Below are 19,774 nucleotides of genomic sequence, written 5' to 3'. Positions count from 1 at the left end.
GAAATCAAACCAGTGACCCTTTGGTGCATGGGATGACTCAACCAACTGAACCCCACCAGCCAGGGCAATATGCTACCATTGGAATTAAAAAGCAGGAAACCAAAAAGTAAGGCAAAAAAGGCTGAACATTCATGAAAAAGTTACATAAATAAAATTTTTAGTGAGAGTGGAGAGCTTTCTTTATATTTGGACTTATTCTGTGCTTCAGTCTAGCCTTATTATTGAAATACCAAAACTATGGGCTTGGGGCAAGGGGTTGTCTGTGGAGAGAAGAGGCAGAGGTGTCTGTACTTGTGTTCACTTGCAGGGCACCTAGAGGCTTTGGTGAGGTGACTCTCCCAACGTGCCTTGAATTGTGTATAGAGCTGTGTTGCAGGCAATTTGATTTTATGTGTGATCCAGCTAAATCTCTATATGTCACATTGAATGGGAAGGAGGCGGGAATATGCGTAGGTATCACGTGGGCAATCTTTTGCGCATGGGGGAAGGGGGACAGGTAGGCATCAGGTGTTAACCTCAGTTCAGCAACCTCAGTTCTTGAGTTCTGGCTAAGAGAAGAATTCAGAGTCAAGAATCAAATTATAAGAAAAGTTTATTTAGGAAGCCACAGAGGTAGAAGTAGTGAGCCATAGAAGAAATGGGCTCAAAAAACAAGTTACAGCAAAAGAAGGGCCTTTGGAGCGTGGGGGAGGGCGGGAGAGAGAGCTGCCCTGGGGAAAGAGAGGGTGGGGAGAGGCGCAGGTGTACTCCATCGAAAGAGCTGCATTGGTTCCTCCATCCTGAGGCCTTTTATCTGAGGTCTCAGAGGAGGATCTCAAGAGAATGTTTATCAGCTCTCCTGGTGTGTCTCCTCAGGTCTTGATCTCCGATGATTGGTCAGCGCCAGGGAGGGGGTCATTAGCCATTGCTGCTGGTCCTGATGTCACTGAAACATAGCGAAGGTCTAAATGTCATTTTCAGGGGTTATTGATTAAGGGAGTAGTTGTGTGAAGGCTAGTAGTTTTGCCCATTGCTAGGCACCTGGGGCTCCCTGCCCTGGTGACCCTCTGCAACCTGGCCTGCGATTCCTGCTCTGCTCATGCCTGTCTAACTGCCTATCACAGGCAGCGTGTGGGTGCAAAGGCTGGAGGTGCAGGCCTTTGGTAAGGCCAGGTGCTGGGGCGGGGGTGGGGGTAAAGGGGGTGAATTGTGCATATGTGGGGAGAGGGTATGGAAAGGAGGAACAGCTAGACCAGAGGAGTAGGGAAGGTGCATTGAAAGGGCAACACACTAAAGAGTGGTGTGTGTGTGTGTGTGTGTGAGAGAGAGAGAGAGAGAGAGAATTCCTGTGATCATATCTCATGGTTGCAAAGCAGCTTCGTGTGCTCAGTATTGTCTCCAGCAATGTTCTGTGACTTTATCCTGAATTGGACACAGTTATGTAAAAACGTGTTAACACAATGCCACAGGAGCTTGGCTGGCAGCAGCAAACTGGGCAGGTAAAGGAGGCAGGGCACCATGCTGTCCTTGCTGACCTTCTTTCCTGGGATTTGTTCCTGAACTTCAGTCAAACAGGCACAGAAATCACCGTGGAGAGAAATGCCCAGTGGGTGAGTCTGGAAAAGAGATGTGGAGGTTTAAGAATATGTTTGATTTTTATTATTATTTTTAGAGGTTGAATTCATTCCACATTTTTGTTTCAAGGAGAACAAACATGTTCTCTTTTAAAAAGTCACCAGGAAAGAATTGGCAGCCCTTGCCCCGCTGTACATTGGAGACTCCCAGTGCAGACCCGCCAGACCACCTGGCCAGTGACAGCCATTCACTCCCAAAGCCAGGACTCAGACCATCATTACTGAAAGTACTTGTGGAAAGGTCTTTTTGTTTTCTTTTCAGATATATGTCTTCATATAAGTTTCCTATTACTTTGGAAAGAACAGATTAGTCCTTCAGACCTGTACTTTGTTTGGCCTTGTTACGTACATGTTTTTGGCCAACTCCATCTTGCTGAGGGATCAACCCTCATTTCACATGGTGTTTTCTTTCCCATAAACTGCATGACCTGATTTAAGTATCTATTTTAAAAAACACAAACTAGTTTTGCTTTTTTCCAGATGGTAAACCTAAATGCAGCATTTTAATGATAGGTAAATGGTGTGAAATACAGTATCTCCCCAAATTCATGTCAATCAGGGCCTGTCAATGTGACCTTATTTGGAAATAGGGTCTCTGCAGATGTAATTAGTAAGATGAGGTCATGCAGGATTAGGGTGGGTCCTAAAAACAATGATTGATGTCTTTATAAGAGAAAGGAGACGGAGATTCAGGGATAGAGACACCAAAACACACATGGGAAAAGGGCCATAAGAAGACAAAGCAGACTGGAGTGATGCAGCCATAGAGCAAGGATTGACGCAAGCAGCTGAAGCCAGGAGAGAGACCTGGCGCAGATTCTCCTTCAGGAGCTCAGAAGAAACTAACCTGCTGACACCTTGATTTCAGACTTCTAGCCTCCAGGAACAAGAGAGCGTAATGTTTGTTGTTTTAAGCCACCAGTTTGTGATAATTGGTTACGGAAACCAATGCAGCGTGTATTCCAAAGTTTTTGCTCCACAGCAGCCCGAGAGGTTTTGTTGAAATGTAAAGCAGATTGTGCTGCTCTGATCAATGGAATGGTCTGCAGGCTCCATGTGATCTGTACCAGCCCCATCACTCTCAACTCATTTCATCTCTTCTTTGCCACACTGCCCTTCTTGGTGTTTTCCTAACATACCTCAGGCCCTTTGCCTTTCTGTCATTCTGGAATGTTCTTTTGCTAATATACACACAGCTCCCTCCCCCACCTCTTTCACATCTTTACACCATTGGCACCTTCTTTGTGAGACTTCACCTGACCTCTCAACTTAGAAAATCACCACTGATTCCCCAACCCCCTTGCTGCCTTATTTTATACTAGAGGCCCGGTGCACAAAAATTTGTGCACTGGCGGGGGAGGTGGGTGGGGGGTGTCCCTCAGCCCACTTGTGCCCTCTCACAGTCTGGGACCCCTAGGGAGATGACCACCTGCTGGCCTAGGCCCGCTTCCTGGGTGGCAGATGGCAGGCCCTATCCCTCGGTGCCTGCCCCGCCTCCCCGGGTGGCACACACGGCAGGGCTGATCCAGGTGTTGAGGCGCCGCCCCGGGTCACGCACACGGCAGGGACAATCTGGAGGTTGGGGCGCCACCGCGGGTCGGGTTGCACACGGGATGCCCCGTTTGAGGCCGGGCAAGCTGGCCGATCGCTGCTGCACCGCCCGGCCTCCCCGGGTCGGGTTGCACACAGATGCCCGCCGCCCTGTGTTGCAGATAGCAGGCCTGGATGGCGGCAGGGCAGGCAAGATGGCGCTGTCTCGCCCCACTGCCCCGGGTATGAAATAGCAGGCCCAGATGGCGGTGCATATCACACTGATTAGCCTATGGGAGGCGTAGCGAAGGTACCGTCAATTACTATGTTTGTCTATTATTAAATAGGATGTTAGTACTTATTACTGTCTAGCTTATCATATATTTTACTTATTTATTTCATTTGTCCTCTGGCTTCCGCAACAGAGGATTAGCTCTAAAAGGACAAGGAGTTTTGCCCATTCTGTTTTTCTTTTGTTTGCTTGTTAATCCTCACCCAAGGATATTTTTAGAGAGAGTGGACGTGAAGGAGGGAGGGGGTAGAGAGAGAGAGAAACATTGATGTGAGAGACACATCAATTGGTTGCCTCCCATACATGCCCCGACCCAGGCTGGGGATCAGAACTGCCATCCAGGACATGCCCTTGACTGGAATCACCCAAGACTCTTTAGTCTGTGGGTCGTCACTAGGAGGCACCAGCCATGGTGCCCATTCTGTTTTTTACTATATCCCCAACACCCATGTGCCTGACACATAGTTGGTACTCAGTGAATATCTGCTGGACGAGGGGGTGCATACACTGGTGGTGCAGCTGTGCTGTCACGTGCATATATGAACGCACCTCATTACTGACCACCTTGTATGTGAGGAGCTGCCCAAACTGGCATCAGAACTTACGTTACTATAACCAATTCTGGGCCTACCCCCAAAACTGGATATTTGGCAGCCACGGCAGGGAGCACCTGGTGTTCCTGGTGCCCATGCTATGAAGCTGAATGCCATGCCCACAGAATCCATGCGGTTCTTAGAGGTCAGTGTCTGAGTCTGCTGAGGCTGCCAGAGCAAAATAAGATAGATTAGATGGCTTATACAACAGACATTTATTTTGTCACAGGTCTGGAAACTGAAAGTTCAAGATGAGGATGCCAGCATGGTCAGGTTCTGGTGAGAACCTCCTTCCTGGTTTTCAGATGGTTGCCTTCTCCCTGTGTCCTCCCATGGCAGGGAGAGAGGTCTGGTGTCTCTTCCTCATCTTATCAGCCAGTTCTATGAGATCAGGGCTCCGCCCTCATAACCTCATTTAACCTTTATCACCTCTTCAAAGCCTTATCTCCAATACAGTCACATGGGTGTTCGGACTTCAACATCTGAAAGCTGGAGTGGGGAGCATAATTCAGTTCCTGGCATCAGTGCCACATCCAGCAATATGGGGCTAAGTAGACTTTTGTGCAGTAGCATTCCGTAATCTTTTCTCTGACAAAAATGGATACAGAATTCCAGATACTAAGTTCTTTCAAGTAATATAGACTATATCTCACATACACTGCCTGAATATAGAAATGCAGATGATTGGTAACATACAGACAGAGCCCTGTACTACTCTGAGTTACTTAACTCCCGCTGGCATTTTTGTTGAGTGGTTAGACATGCAATCTAGGGTAGGGTAGGGTTACAAATGAATCTTTCTTTGTTTCTCCTCTAAGACCATCTGCTCTTAGGTGTGCTGTTAACAAGGCCAGGGTCAAATGTTCTGTCTCTCCTGAGCTTCCTCCCAGCATGACCCAGTCTGAATGCTTTCAATACACTACAGCAGATGTCTCAGATATGTGTTACCTGTGACTGGGCAAGAGCATGTGGATGAATCATTGCAGTTAATCCACACTGTTAGAACTTACAGCACATGCCCTACAGATTGTGAGTTGATCATATGGAGAGTGAACTTTAAAGCAGGAAAGCAGTTTTAATTATGTGATTGTGGGCAAAGCATTTATCCTCTTTGGCCTTGGTTTTTCAATTAAAAAATATAAGAATTGGGGCAAATTCCTTCTAACGCTAATATTCTGGGACAATGGCCTATTTATAAAAGCTAACAATCAAAGAGAAAAGGGAAGGACACTAGCCAACAAGAGAATGGATTATAAGGTGCTAATTTTGAAAAATAAGCAGATTGAGAGGCCTCACCATCAGGTCAGTCCTGAGAGGACAATTTATGGGCGTCTCTTCCTCTAGCTGCATAGGTTCAGATGACTCCAGGGATTTTGGCCTGAGCAACTGAAAAGATGGAGCTGTCAATGAATTGAGATGCTGACAGCTGTGGAAGTAGTAGATTTAGAAGGGAAGATCAGGAATTTGGTTTTTGACATGTTGAATTTGAGAAGCTAATTCACCTTTAGAGGAGAGATGTCAGATTGTCAATTGGATATTTGTGTCTGGATTTTGGGAGAGACATCTGCTGGAGATAAAAATTTTGGAGTCATCAACATACAATTGATATTTAAAGCCTGACACTTAGGGTCAAGCCTCAGCCCCAGAGTACTCCAAAATTGAGTGGTTAAGCATACTGGTCTGTTATAGCATGATCAAATTTTATTGTCATTGCTATGCTTGTATTATATTATCCTTATACAGTAAAACCTTGATATAATGGACTAATTTGGGCAAGGGGGTGTCCATTAAAACTGAAAATCCATTATATAATAAAGTAGGTTTTCCAAATGTGTGTGCTAAAAAATTGACAAATTAGTTAGTTTACCTGGCTCTACTTATGTAGACACATTTGTGTAATTAAAATTAAGTATGTATGAAAACTTTAATTTCACAGAAAAATTTTCTATAGGTATTACTGTAATTTTAAATTTACACTGAGCCCAGCCTGTGTGGCTCAGTGATTGAGCATTGACCCATGAACCAGGAGGTCACAGTTTAATTTCTTGTCAGAGCACATGCCTGGGTTGCAGGCTCGATTCCCAGTAGGGGCGTGCAGGAGGCAGCTGATCAATGATTCTCTGTCATCATTGATGCTTCTATCCCTTTCTCCTTCTCCCTTTCTCTCTCTGAAATCAATTAAAAAAACATATTAAATTTATACTGAATAGGTCTAGTAAATGTGTTCACTCACCAATCACCACAAGTAAAGAAAGGCATACGGTGGAGGGTTGGCTTAGTGCATGTCAGATGGTCTGCTGGCAGGAGTTAAAACTGCTGCAGAAAGTTAGGCCACCAGACAACAGAACCAATTACCACTCGAGATGTGGTGTGAACATGTGCGAATCATTCCCCAAACACTGTTTATGAGCAGTGACTCTGGGATTTAAATATATAGACTATAGCTGTAGATATGTAATATTTATTTATGTTGGTGAAATTACTAGTGTTTTTTCCAACATATGGCCTATTCGCTAAAATTTGTTAAAAATAACAGTGAATTAATAACAAAAAATAACCAAATAAACAAATATTGGTTAGAAGCATTTTAAAATTAACTGGCTGTTAATTTTCACATATGAGATACAGATTGGAAATTTTGTCCGTTAAATCTGAAGTGTGTTAAATGGAGGTCTGCAAAATAGAGGGTTTACTGTACTGTGATCTCCATGATGGGAAGGACTGGATCTCACTCATTTTTAATAGCTTTATCTGAGATATGATTTACCTACTATAACACACATCTGTTTTAAGTATACAATTCGATGATTTTTAGTTCTTACTCATTTTCTATCTTCAGTGGCAAGTATATGTCAAGCACTTAATGCATGTTTTTAGAATAAATTTAAAAATTTTAAGTGATTAATTAATGAATGCCTGTGATCTTATTCATTAATTTTTTTGAGAGAGAGAAACATCGATTTGTTGCTCCATTTATCTATGCATTTAAAGGTTGCTTCCTGTATGTACCCTGATGGGGGACAGAACCCACAACTCTGCTGTATCAGGACACAGCTCTAACCAACTGAGCTATCAGGCCAAGGCTGGAATGCATGTGATCTTAGATCAGCCCTTTACGTGTCCAGATATCACTTCTTTGTATATAAAATGAGGGTCTTGACTAGAGGACTTTAAATTTTCTTTCAACTTTGGAATTCAAATTTAAATGTTCCAAATATTTGTTTAGAGGCAGGGAATAAACTTCAGTGAGCTACTTAGGTTTCACCATCACTTTTATAATGATACTAGAGGCCCGGTGCATGACATCCATGCACTGGGGGGTGTGGGGGCCCCTCAGCCCGACCTGCACCCTCTCCAATCTGGGAGCCCTCAGGGGAGCCCTCTCCAATCCGGTAGTTTCAGTCTTTGCAGTCATATGAGAGAATTGTCTGAGACCCCAACTCAGTTTGGTTTGTTGCTCACAGAATAATAGAGGCATTTTTTTTTCTCTTTGCTTCATTGGTGGAGATTTCCTGGAAGTTTTAGGATATCTTCCCTTTAATTTTTCCTAGACACTCTGATTTTACTTATGTCTCTCACCTTTGCTTTCCCTCCATCCCCCACTGTAACAGTAACTTGCTCCAGGCTCACTTTGCTCTAATGCAGTGGTTCTCAACCTTCCTAATGTTGCAACCCTTTAATACAGTTCCTCATGTGTGGTGACCCCCAATTTCATTGTTACAAATTGAACATAATTAAAGCATAGTGATTAATCACTAAAACAATATGTAATTATATATGTGTTTTCCGATAGTCTTAGGCGACCCCTGTGAAAGAGTCGTTCGACCCCCAAAGGGGTCACAACCCACAGGTTGAGAACTGTTACTCTAGTGTCTAGGAGATCCGTCTGCCACCAGAACTATGATTCCCAGCATACCTGGTGCTCCCCACGCTCTGGGCTTGTTTCCAGTCCTGGGGCTGCCACCAGAACTACTATTCCCAGAATTGCTGGTGCTCCCCACGCTCTTGGTTTTCTCTTCCTGCTCTGTCTCTGTCCCATGGCCTCCCACTCTGCCAAGTCCTCCAAGCCGCCAAGTTCTCCCTCTCTCTCTCCGTCTGGCGGCTTGGGGAGCCAATTTCCCCAAGCCACTCCACTCTCCGCTGGCTCTCCTGCTCTGCTCTCCACCCAGCACCTGTGTATGCAAATTAACCCACCATCTTTGTTGGGTTAATTTGCATATTAACTCCTGATTGGCTGGTGAGCGTAGCAGAGGGATGATCAATTTACATGTTTCTCTTTTCTTATATAGGACTAGTGGCCTGGTGCATGGATTCATGCACATTGAAAGGAAATTAATTAGGAGGTGGCTGGTGGGGGGGGGGCTGGGCAAGATGGGCTGGACACACCCTGGAGCCAACCTCCCACGGTCCCTCCCCAGCTAGCAGCACCTGGGGTGGCACCATGGTTCGAAAGGTGTTTGCACAGTGAGTGGGTCCTCCAGAAGGTGGGGTCCCTCAGCCTTGCTTGCAGGGATTGGGCCGAAATTGGCTCTCTGACATCCCCTAAAGGGTCCTGGAGTGTGAGAGGGCACTCTGCAAAGTTGCTGTCGTACAGGGTGTGGAACACAAATGCAAGTGTGCAGTAAACCAGATTCAGGGCCAACAGTGCCCCAGCAACAACATAACCCACAGCTGAAGGTGGAATCGCACTCCCTCCTCTCTGGTTCCAGGGTGTGTCACCCGAGAATTGCTGCTGCCAAGTCACCACAGCTCAGCAGCTCCTGCGTTGAGCATTTGCCCCTGGTGGTCAGTGAGCATCATACCTACCAGCCAGTCAGACGGTTGGATGGTCACTTAGGCTTTTATATATATAGACAAAGACATGGAATTATTCAGAAAAAATTTTAGACCAATGAGAATTGGTTTTGTCTTTGTTGGGTCAGGTTGTACCTACCATAATTATGAGTATTGTTTGAAATTGAATATTTGACCATGAATCAATCATAATAGAGCAGAAACTTGGGATCTAGTATTATTTGGTTTATAATACATTACAAAAAATGAGTGAAATGTTAAGTGAAACCATGTTACAGGATTCCTATATTTCAACATTATGAAGTATATTGTGATAAGTTAAATTTTGTAATCCCTGGGGCACTCACTAGAGAAATAATATCAAGAGAAATAGATAAAAAATAATACAAAAAATAAAATGGAATGCAAAAATAATGAATTAATACAAACGAAGATAAAGGGGATGAGGGGGGAATATAGATGACAAAATAGAAAGCAAATAGCAAAATGGTAGATTAAAACCAATCAGATCAATAATTACATTAAGTTTAAATTGACTAAGTGTGCCAATAAAAAGCAGAGATTGTCAGATTTCAGATTTGATAAAAAAGCAAACCTAATTATTTGCTGTCTGCAAGCGATACACTTTAAATACAGAAACATAGAGTGAGAAAGAGTGTGTGACTGAAAGAGCGAAAGGGGAGTGCGTGGACCTGTGGGGCGTGTGAGTGTGAGTGTGTGTGTGTGTGTGTGTGTGTGTGACAGTTATATTTCGCAGGACTGTTGGAGACTGGCGGACCAGGCTCCCCCAAGCTGGGCAACCTCTACTACCACTGAAATCTCTCCCGGGGTGGCCGGCTCTGCTGCAGAGACCACGTCATCTTGAGGGGGACAGTGGCTGTGGCTGGGAGCCCACCCTCACCTCCACCCAGGGAGACCTCGGACACTACCAGGGACCCTACAGCCACACCAGGCAGACACCAGCTGCCACAGCTGTGAACCCACAAACACCGAGACTCCAGCCTCCCCAGCTGTCGGCTCCTAAAAAGTTTGTCCAGGGGGAGACAAAATGGTAGCCAAATAGGCAGATGGGTCGGGCTCTTCTGAAGGAGCAGATAGAAGAAACATTCACCAGGAACTGGCGAATAACATCCACCCGGAATTCGTGAATTAAACTCAGCTGGAGAGGCAATCCATGGACAAGAACGTCAGAGTTAGCCAAGAAACTGGTGGAATCTGGAATCTGGGCTGGAGGGAGAAGTGTGCGTAGCCTGGACTGCGCTGAACCAACACCACGTCCCTTAGGGACAAGGGTAGCGCTCCACTGTGGAAGGGTGTCCACAGGGCTGCTGGCAGCGGGGGACTCTAGACCTAAGCCCAAAGCCGTGGGAGGCTGCGCCCAGAAAGGCAGCCTGAAGTTCTGCACTGGCCATGCAGGGCTAGGCCCGGGTGGGGGGGTAGAGGGGGGTGAAGGGGGGGGTGGAGGGGGAGAGAAACACACAGTGGGGAGGTTGCTCTGTCTTTATAATTTTCTTGCTGTTACTCGCTAAACCCAGGATCTTGCAATTACAAGATCTGGATCACCTCTCCCTGTTTTGCTCTCCAGCTTATACATATGACTCTTACTCATATATCTAATTTCCTTTCCCCTGCTCCAAAATCATGCACCCTTCTCTTTTCTCTTTCTTCACTAGCCAATTTTTTTCTTCTTGTTGTTGCTCATTTAATAGTTTGTTAGTTTTTTTATTATTTTTATTTTATGCTTTTGTTTTTCCTCCCCTCGCTTGTTCTCTTCTTCGCACTAATAGCTTAATTAGTAGTTTCACTCACCAAACTCAGGCCTATCTGCTACCTACTCTATTCTCCTTTTTCAAAAATAGATGAATAGATAGATAGATAAAGGAGAAAATTTTTATATAAATTTATATATTTTTTGAATATATATATTTAATTACCATTATTATTATTATTATATATTTTTTAATTGAGTATTTTGATTTTTACTTTTCTTCTTATACACTCATTCTCTTTCTACCTCCTCTATACTGAATCATGGCCACTACTCCATTCAGTCAGTTCCTTTACCTTACCTTCTGAAAATAAGCTCTGCCTCTTCAGATTCAGCTCTCCTCCTTTTTTTTCTGGCAGTTTGTGATTTGCATTTTTTGGTTTAGTTGTTGGTTTTGTGGAGTTTCCTCTCCATATACATATATAGTTTTTCTTTTCTCTTTCTTTCACCTTCTTTTTTCTTCATTTTCTTTTCTCTCATACCCTTTTCCTTTTCTCAATATTATTTTTGTACTCTCTTCTCTCCCCGAATTTTCTTTTCTCTGTTGGTAACCTTTATTTGGGGTTATTGGTGTCATGTATACATTCATGTTTGTTCCCTCTGTGTCATGTCTTGTTGAGTTGTATTTTGTGCCTTTGGCCAATGTGGTAGAGAGTGAGCCACATAACCAGGCACACTGAAAGGAGTGAAAATGGGGAGACAAAGAAACAGACCCCATATGAAAGAAAAGGAGGAATCACTGGAAAAGAAAGTAAATAAAATGGAGGCAAGCAATTTGTCAGAGAAAGAATTCAGAGCAATGGTCATAAGGATGCTGAAAAGGTTGGAAGACAATGAAGAAGAACCAAGAAGAAATGAAGAATGACATCGCTGCAATAAAGAACACAATAAAAAACATCAACAGTAGACTAGAAGAAGCTGAGGACTGCATCAGTGAGCTAGAAAACAAGGTAGAAAAAAGCCCACCAAGGCAGAGCAGCAACTGGAGAAAAAACTTAAAAAAAACAGGAGGAGAGCCTAAGGGAGCTTTGGGACAACATGAAACAAAACAACATCTGCATAATAGGGGTGTCAGAAGGAGAAGAAGCTGAACAAGAAAAAGAGAACTTGTTTGAAGAAATGATGACAGAAAACCTCCCTTACCTGGTGAAAAAAAAAGTCACACAAGTCCAGGAAACACAGAGAGTCCCAACCAAGATGAACCCAAAAAGACCCACACCAAGACACATCATAATTAAAATGGCAAACATTAAAGACAAAGAAAGATCTTAAAGACTGCAAGAGACAGAAATGTACCTACAAGGGAACTCCCATTAGACTATCACCTGATTTCTCAATAGAAACACTTCATGCCAGAAGGGAATGTCATGAAGTATACAAAGTAATGAAAAGCAAGGGACTGAATTGAAGACTACACTATCCAGCAAGGCTATCATTCAAAATTAAAGGTGAAATTAGGAGCTTCACAGACAAAAAAAAAAGGCTAAAGGACTGGATTACCACCAAACCAGCAACGCAAGAAATGCTAAAGGGACTGTTGTAAAAAAAGAAGAAATAGAAAGAGAGGGAGGAACACAGGCATAAAGAAAAAAAATGGCAATAAATAAGTACCTGTCAATAATAACATTAAATGTAAATGGATTAAATGCTCCAATAAAAAATACATAGGGTATCTGAATGGATACAAAAACAGGACCCAATTAAATGCTGTCTACGAGTGACACACCACCAAACAAAAAACTCACACAGAATGAAAGTGAAGGGATGGAAAAAATTTTTCCATGCAAATGGAAATGAAAGAAAAAGCTGGGGTAGCAATACTTATATCTGACAAAATAGAGTTCAAAATGAAGGCCATAACAAGAGATAGTGAAGGACATTCATAACACTAAAAGGATCAATACAAGAGGATATAATCCTGGTAAACATAATTGCACACAATATAGGAATAGTTAAATGTATATTTTTTAAAACTCTAGAATACTTTAAGGGAGAGATCAACAGTAATATAATCATAGTAGGGGACTTTAACACTCTGCTGTCTTCATTGGATAGATTTTCCAGACAAAAAATTAACAAGGAAACAACGACTCTAAATGACACACTAGATCAGATGGACTTAAATGATATTTATAGAACATTTCACCCCAAAGCTGCAGAATATACATTCTTCTCAAGTACACGTGAGCCATTCTCAAAGATAGATCACAATAACATGAAACTAACGATGAACTACAATGAAAACACCCCAAAATATTTAAACACATGGAGGCTGAGTAGCATGTTATTAAGTAATGAATGGGTTACCAATGAAATCAAGAGAGAAATAAAAAGCTTCCTGGAAACAAATGAAATGGACACATAACAACCCAAAGCCTATGGGACCCAGTGAAAGCAGTCCTGAGAGGGAAGTTCATAGCAGTACAGGCCTATCTCAAAATTCATTGTTGCCGAACCGGTTTGGCTCAATGGATAGAGCGTCGGTCTGTGGACTGGAGGGTCCCGGGTTCGATTCCGGTCAAGGGCATGTACCTGGGTTGCGGGCACATCCCCGGTAGGAGATGTGCAGGAGGCAGCTGGTCGGTGTTTCTCTCTCATCGATGTTTCTGGCTCTCTATCTCTCTCTCTTCCTCTCTGTAAAAAATCAATAAAATATATATTTAAAAAAAATTCATTGTTTAATAACATGCTATTTAGCCACCATGTATTTAAATGTTTTTGAGTGTTTTTACTGTAGTTGATTTCTAATTTCATTCCAGTGTGATCTGAGAGGATGCTTGATACGATTTCAATCTTCTTGAACTTGTAGAGACTTGTTTTGTGTTCTAACATGCGGTCTATCTTTGAGAATGACCCATGTGCACTTGAGAAGAATGTATAGTCTATAGCTTTGGGGTAAAATGTTCTATAAATGTCTTTTAAACCCATCTGATCCAGTGTATCATTTAGAGTCACTATTTTCTTGTTAATTTTTTGTCTGGAAAATCTATCCAGTGAAGACAGTGGGGTGTTAAAGTCCCCTACTGTGACTGTATTGCTGTTGATCTCTCCCTTAAAGTCTTGTAGAATTTTTTTTATATATCTAAGTATTCCTATATTAGGTACATATATGTTTACCAGGGTTATATCCTCTTGTTGCACTGATCCCTTTAGTATTTTGTAGTGAACTTTGTTGTTTATTGTGATGGCATTCGTTTTGAAGTCTATTTTTTCAGATATTAGTATTGCTACCCCAGCTTCTTTTTCATTTCCATTTGCATGAAAAAATTTTTCCCATCTCTTCACTCTCATCCTGTGTGAGTCCTTTGTTCTGAGGTGGGTCTCTTTTAGACAGCAGATATATGAGTCATGTTTTTTTTATCTATGCAGCTAGCTAGCCTATGTCTTTTTGAATGAAGTATTTAATCCATTTACATTTAAGATTATTGATATTTATTGCCATTTTAATTCTGTATGCCTATGTTTTCCTCTCTCTATATTTCTTCTTCTCATTTCATCAGTCCCCTTAGCATTTCTTGCAGTGCTGGTTTGGTGGTGATAAACTCCTTTAGCCTTTTATTGTCTGGGAAGCTCTTTATTTCAGCATCTATTTTGAATCATAGCTTTGGTGGATATAGTCATCTTGGTTTTAGATCCTTGCTTTTCATTACCTTGAATAATTCATGCAAATCCCTTCTGGTCTGTAGAGTTTCTGATGAGAAATCAGCTGACAGCCTTATGGGAGCTCCTTTGTAGGTAACACATTGCTCTTCTCTCTCTGCCTTTAAGATTTTGTCTTAGTCTTTAATTTTTGGCCTTTTAATTATGATGTGTCTAGGTGTGGGCCTGTTTGGGTTCTTCTTGCTTGAGACACTCTGTGCTTTCTGGACTTCTGTGGCCTTGTATTTTACCAGGTTAGGAAAGTTTTCTGCCATTATTTCTTCAACATGTTCTTGCTCACTTTCTTCTTCTGGTACACCTATTATGTGAATATTGTTATGTTTCATGTTATCCCATAGCTTCCTTAAGCTGTCCTCCTGTTTGTTAATTGTTTTTTCTTTTTGACTCTCTGAGTGATTTTGTTATACCCTGTCTTCTAATTCACTGATCCTATCCTCAGCTTCCCCTAATCTGCTGTGTCTTCCTTCCAATATGTTCTTTATTAGTGCTATGTCATTCTTTATTTCCAACTGGTGTTTTTTCATAGTTACTATATCTTTTTTCATGCTGTTGAACATCATTGCCATCATTATTTTGAACTCTATATCTGATACATTTCTTATCTCCATTTCATTTAGATCTTCTGCAGAATTCTCTTGTTCTTTCTTTTGGGGATTGCTTTTGTTTGTTTTTTGTTTTGTTTTTTTGGTTTCCCCATTTTGCTGCTTGTTTGGGTTTGTGTCTACATATTAGGTAGATCCGCTATGACTCCAAATCTCTGGTGCAGGACAATGTCAGGCTGTTTCTAACTGGCCCTCAGTACCCTGTTTGAACTATCTGTAATCCACTCTGCTATGGCTCCCTCTGCTGGGACTGGGTTGCTTCCATATTTTGGTTATTGCATACATAATGTCCTTCTTTGTCTGTTGCTATAGCCTTTATTTTATTTTTTTAAATATATTTCTTTATTGATTTCAGAGAGGAAGGGAGAAGGAGAGAGAGATAGAAACATCAATGATGACAGAGAATCATTGATCGGCTGCCTCCTGCACGCCCCCCACTGGGGATGGAGTCCACAACCCAGGCATGTGCCCTTGCCTGGAATCGAACCTGGGACCCTTCAGTCCACAGGCTGACGCTCTATCCACTGAGCCAAGCCAGCTAGGGCTATAGCCTTTATTTTAAAGTTTATTTTGTCTGCTATAAGTATTGCTACATCACCTGTTTTACCATTTCTATTTGCATGATATATCTTTTTCCATTGATTTACTTTCAGTCTGTGTGTGTCTTTCAATCTGAAGTGGTATTATTTTTTTTTCATCCTAATCTGAGGACATGTTCATTGATTTTTTTTAACAGAGAGGGGAAGGCAGAATGAGAGCGAGACAGAACATTAATCATTTGCCTCCAGTATGTGCCTCGACTAGTGATAGAAACCCAAGTATGCACCCTGACCAAGAGTCCAACCCATGACCTTTTGGTATACAGGACAGTGCTCGAATCAACTGAGGCACACGAGCCATGGCTGAAGTGGTCTCTTGTAGGCAGCACATGTATGAGTCTTGTTTCCCTCTCCATTTAGCCAGCCTATGTGTTTTGATTAGAGCATTTTATCGATTTACATTTAAAGTAATTATTAATAGGTATGTAGTTATTGCCATTTTATTATTTAAATTTTTATTCTCCCCCATTTCCTCCCCCTCCTTCTTCTTCTTGAAGTCCCTTAACATTTCTCTTAATATTGGCTTAGTGGTTATGAACTCCTTTAGCTTTTCTTGTCTGGGAAGTTCTTCATCTCTCCTTTGGTTCCAATGATAGCCTTGATGGGTTGAGCAATCTTGGTTATAGATCCATGCTTTTTTCTTCTTTTTAAAAAAAATTAAATCTTTATTGTTCAGATTATTACAGTTGTTCCTCTTTTCCCCCCCCAAAGCTCCCCTCCACCCTGTTCCCACCCTACCCTCTGCCCTTACCCCTCCCCCCGACTGTCCTCATCCATAGGTATACAATTTTTGTCCAGTCTCTTCCCCCAACCCCACACCCCTTTCCCCCGGAGAATTGTCAGTCCACTCCCTTTCTATGCTCCTGATTCTATTATAATCACCAGTTTATTCTGTTCATCAGATTATTTATTCACTTGATTTTTAGATTCACTATATGTATTTGTTGTTAATAATTTTTGTCTTTACCTTTTTCTTCTTCTTCCTCTTCTTAAAGGATACCTTTCAGCATTTCATATAATACTGGTTTGGTGGTGACAAATTCCTTTAGCTTTTTCTTATCTGTGAAGCTCTTTATCTGACCTTCAATTCTGAATGATAGCTTTGCTGGATAAAGTAATCTTGGTTGTAGGTTCCTGCTATTCATCACTTTAAATATTTCTTGCCACTCCCTTTTGGCCTGCATAGTTTCTGTTGAGAAATCAGCTGACAGTCGTATGGGTACTCCCTTGTAGGTAACTAATTGTTTTTCTCCTGCTGCTTTTAAGATTCTCTGGCATTTTAATTATGATGTGTCTTGGTGTGGTCCTCTTTGGATTCCTTTTGTTTGGGGTTCTCTGCACTTCCTGGACTTTAAGTCTATTTCTTTCACCAGGTAGGGGAAGTTTTCTGTCATTATTTCTTCAAATAGGTTTTCAATATCTTGCTCTCTCTCTTCTTCTGGCACCCCCATAATTCAGATGTTGGTACACTTGAAGTTGTCCCAGAGGCTCCTTACACTATCTTCATATTTTTGGATTCTTTTTTCTTTTTGTTTTTCTGGTTGGGTGTTTTTTGCTTCTTCATATTTCCAATCTTTGACTTGATTCTTGCGATCCTCTAGTCTGCTGTTGGATCTCTGTATAATATTCTTTATTTCAGTCAGTGTATGTGTAATTACTAGTTGGTCCTTTTGCATAACCTCTAAGGTCTCACTAGATTTCTTGAGGGTCTCACTAAATTTATTGGAGGTTTCTAGAAAATTCTTGAAAAACCTTATAACCGTGGTTTTGAATTCAATATCCAGTAGTTTGCTTTCCTCCATTTCTGTCATTTGTGACTGTTTCTTTGTCTCCGCATTTTGGCTGCTTCCCTGTGTTGATAGAGTGGCTTTGTGTGCTAGGTGTCCTATAGGGCCCAGTGGCTCAGCCTCCCCAATTACCTGAGGTGGACACTCTTGGTGCACCCCTTTGTGGGCTGTGTGCAAAGTCTTTTGTAGTTAAGCCTTGATTGTTGTAGGTATCACTGGGAGGAATTGACCTCCAGGCCAATTGGCTGTGAGATGCAGCTGTGTCTATGGTGGGAGAACTTCTGGGCTGAAGACACCCTTCTGGGGCAAGACTTGCTTCAATGGGGCTTTGGTGCTCACTGAGTCTGCCTCCTGAGTGTGTCCCTTATGGATCTGAGGAGTTGTAGTCTGGATGGTCCCACTCTGACCACTGGGTACACTGGCTCTTGGATCTCTAAGGAGGTGCTAATTTAGCCTCTGCCTGAGGCTACCCAGCAGGAGCTATGGAGAGATCTGCAGATTCCTCTTCTTTGTTTGGGTTTTAGAGGTGCCCAGATGAGGCCCAGCTGTGAAGTAATGCAAGCTGCTGTGGGGCCTTGGGCCTTCTTTTGGATGTTCTGGGTCTCTCTGACCCAATTTGTTAGGTAATTTTAGATTGCAAAGGGCCAGGCCATTCATATGCAAAAGCCTCTGTGCATAGCTTGGGTGGGGCGGGGTCTTAGGGAATCAACAGGGCAGAGCAAACAGCTATGGCTGATCCTCAGTCCTGCCCTAAGAGGCCCCGGGTCTCAGTGTCCCGTGATAATCGCTGCAAGCACCTCTGAGAGAAAGCCACCCTCAAGTTCCGCCCGATGCCAGATAGTCCAGTTTCTCCCCATATGAGTCTGGGTCCCCAGAGACTCACCCAGAACTGGAGTTCAGAGCAGTTGGGAGCTTGAGACTCCCTCCCGATTGAAAAAGACAACTGTGTCCTCAGTTGCCAGCCCTTTCCGCATGCACCTCCGTACCTCTGCACTTTACTTCCACACCTCCTCTGAGTCCCAGTGTGCTTTTCTCTTTTCTTCTACTTGTAGAATTTCCACTCAGCCAGCCTTCCTGTGGTTCTGGATGATGTCTGTTTTGTCTTTTAGTTGTATTTTTGAAGTGGTTGTGCAAGGCAGCAATTTCAGGTGTTTGCCTATGCTGCCATCTTGGTTCCTCCCTGTAGATCCATACTTTTCATCATTTTGAATATTTGTGCCAATCTCTTCATCCTGCAAAGTTTCTGTTGAGAAATCAACTGACAGTCTTATGGGAACTTCCTTTTTTGTCACTAACTGCTTTTCTCTAGCTACTTTTACGATTCTCTTTTTGTCTTTAACCTTTGCCTTTTTAATTATGCTGTGTCTGGGTGGTTTCATCTTGTTTGAGTCTCTATGCTTCCTGGACTTGTATATCTATTTCCTTTGCCAGATTAGGGAAGTTTTCAGTCATTCTGTCTTCAAATAGGTGTTCAATCTCTCGCTCTCACTGGTACCCCTAGGATGCAGATATTGGTATGCTTGATGTTGTCCCAGAGGTCCCTTAAACTACCCTCATTTTTAAAAATTCTTTTTTCTTTTTGCTCTTTCCATTGAGTTTTATGCTACCATGTCTTCTATATTACTGATTAGATTATCTACTTCATCTAATTGCTATTGATTCTATCTAATGTATTCTTCATTTCAGTTATTGTATTCTCCATTTCTGTGTAGTTCTTTTTTTATGGTTTCTAGCTCTTTGTGTAACTTCTCATTGATTTCATTTATTCTTCCCCTAAGTTTATTGAATGGCCTTATAACCAGTGTTTTGAACTCTGTATCTAGTAGATTGCTTGCCTTCATTTAGTTTCGTTCTTTTTTTGGAGTGTTGCCCAGTTCTGTCATTTGGGACATGTTTCTTTGTTTCCTCATTTTGGCTGCCTCACTGTGTTTATTTCTATGTATTAGGTAGATCTATGTCTTCTAGTGTTGGCACAGTGGCCTTATGTAGTACGTGTCCTGTGGGGCCCCGGGGTGCAGACTCCCTGGTCACCTGAGCCAGGTGCTCTAGGTTATTCTTTGTGTGGGTTGTGTGTGCCCTCTTATTGTAGTTGAGCCTTGATTGCTGTTGGCACATTAATGGAAGGTATTGCTGTTAGGCTGGCTGGCTCTGAGGACTGACCATGACTACAGCTGATGAGTTCTATTATGTGTGTGGGGGGATGACCCCGCAGAACTGGATTCACTGTAGCAGGACTCTAGTGCCTTCTGAATCCACTCTTTGGGTGTGTCATTTGTGGAGCTAATTGGGTGGTGCTCTGGTGTGGTCTGATGTTGGCCACTGTTGATTCTTGGACCTCTTGGGAGGAGCTCTCATGCAGGCCCAGATCAGCCATTGCCTAGGCCTGACCAGGGCCACCTGGTAAGAGCTACACTGTGATCTGTGGTTGGCAACTGCTTGTACTGGGTTGGGAGGCCCTGGGAGAGCTATCATGTGAACTCAGAGCACGCTGAGGCAGGCTGCTGCTTGCTGGGGGTTTGTGGACCTTCGGGAGATT

General features: G+C 42.6%; 1 long non-coding RNA gene across 4 annotated transcripts in view; it reads right to left on the bottom strand.

Moving 5' to 3' along the window:
- Nucleotides 1-605: 605 nt before the first annotated feature.
- LOC139006645 (uncharacterized) overlaps nt 606-19,774 on the bottom strand; it is a 60,194-nt gene continuing 41,025 nt past the window's right edge. For all 4 annotated transcript variants that reach the window (XR_011470787.1, XR_011470784.1, XR_011470785.1 and 1 more), the window contains exons 3-4: nt 1,515-1,595; nt 606-925 (exon numbers count right to left, since the gene is read on the bottom strand). This is a non-coding gene — a long non-coding RNA (uncharacterized lncRNA). The remainder of the gene's footprint in view (nt 926-1,514; nt 1,596-19,774) is intronic.

Source organism: Myotis yumanensis, unplaced genomic scaffold (genome assembly GCF_028538775.1).
Source record: "Myotis yumanensis isolate MYYU_CA2020_CCGP unplaced genomic scaffold, mMyoYum1.0.hap1 SCAF_3, whole genome shotgun sequence".
NCBI lineage: Eukaryota > Metazoa > Chordata > Mammalia > Chiroptera > Vespertilionidae > Myotis > Myotis yumanensis.
This window is presented reverse-complemented; position numbering and strand designations above follow the sequence as displayed.